Raw genomic sequence first — 1,786 nt, forward strand, 5'->3', positions numbered from 1 at the left:
AGCTGGACCAATGAGAGCATCTTGACTGGCTTGATCAATGCWTGGTATGGCAACAGCACTACCCTCGATCACATGTCGATACATATGGTGGTGCAGACAACCCAGTACATCACTGGGGCAAAGCTCTCTGCCATCCAGGACCTCTATATCAGGAGTCACGAAAAATCATTAAAGACTCCAGCCACCCAAGCCATAGACTGTCCTCTTTGCTGCTGCACGGCAAGCGGTACCGGTGCATCAAGTCTGACACCAACAGGCTCCTGAGCAGCTTCTATCTCCCAAGCCATCAGACTGATAATAGCTAACAGAAGGCTACAGGACTATCTGAGTTGACCCTTGTATGTTATTTTTGCTCTATACACACACACCACACACACACACACACACACACACTCACTCACTCTCACTCACTCACTCACTCACTCACTCACTCACTCACTCACTCACTCACTCACTCACTCACTCACTCACTCACTCACTCACTCACTCACTCACTCACTCACTCACCACTTCACTCACTCACTCACCTCACTCACTCACACACACACACACACACACCACACACACACACACCACACACACACACACACCACACACACACACACACACACACACACACCACATCACTCACTCACTCACTCACTCACTCACTCACTCACTCACTCACTCACTCACTCACTCACTCACTCACTCACTCACTCATCTCACTCACTCACTACACTCACAATATCAATCATAATTTACACTTCTGCTACTCTGTTTATCATACATCCTGTTGCCTAGTCACCTGACCTCTATACATATCTACCCCTACCACTGACCCTGTATATTGCTGTATATTGCAAAAAAGTGTTTTTGTCCTACCTTATGTTCTTTTTTGTGCTACATTGAAATTGATTACTGCATTGTTCGGTTTGGAGCTTGCAAGAAAGACATTTCACTGTGCATGAACATTAAATATCTCTCTCTCTCTCTGTCTCTCTCTCTCTCTCTCTCTGTCTCTCTGTCTCACTCTTCTCTGTCTCTCTCTCTCTGTCTCTGTCTCTCTGTCTCTGTCTCTCTCTCTGTCTCTCTCTCTCTGTCTCTGTCTCTCTCTGTCTCTGTCTCTCTTCTGTCTCTGTCTCTCTCTGTCTCTCTCTCTCTAATTTTATATATATATCTATCTCTGTCTTCTTGTCTTCTGTCATACGTCACTCTGACAGTCCCATTTCACTCCAGTGCTCAGTATTCTGACTGGCCACACCACCTCAACCGCTCCAGGTCCTCCCCGCTGGCAGGAACGGCGGGAATGTCATCGTTGCCCCAACCCCGGCGCCGCCCGTTGATCCACTGCCATCCGGTTGGCCACAGAGCTCCATTCTGTCCAACCAGGGGGAAATTATGACAAATGATTTTCATTTCAGTCTTTTTTTCACTCTAAAATATGAAAAGGTTCCAGCTAAGAGTGACTCAACGCACTTGTTTTAGATGACTGACCTTTTGGAGTTGGCGAAGTGATGGTTTTGTGTGTGTGTGTGGGTGCGTGCTAGTGTGTGTGGTGGTGCGTGCTAGTGTGTGTGTGGGTGGTGCAGTGTGTGTGGTGTTAGTGTGTGTGTGGGTGCGTGCTAGGTGTGTGGGTGCGTGCTAGTGTGTGGTGGGTGGTGCTAGTGTGTGTGTGGTGCGTGCTAGTGTGTGTGTGGGTGCGTGCTAGTGTGTGTGGGTGCGTGCTAGTGTGTTGTGGGTGCGTGCTAGTGTGTGTGTGGGTGCGTGCGTGCTAGTGTGTGTGGGTGCGTGCTAGTGTGTGTGT

Source organism: Salvelinus sp. IW2-2015, unplaced genomic scaffold (genome assembly GCF_002910315.2).
Source record: "Salvelinus sp. IW2-2015 unplaced genomic scaffold, ASM291031v2 Un_scaffold4959, whole genome shotgun sequence".
Lineage (NCBI taxonomy): Eukaryota > Metazoa > Chordata > Actinopteri > Salmoniformes > Salmonidae > Salvelinus > Salvelinus sp. IW2-2015.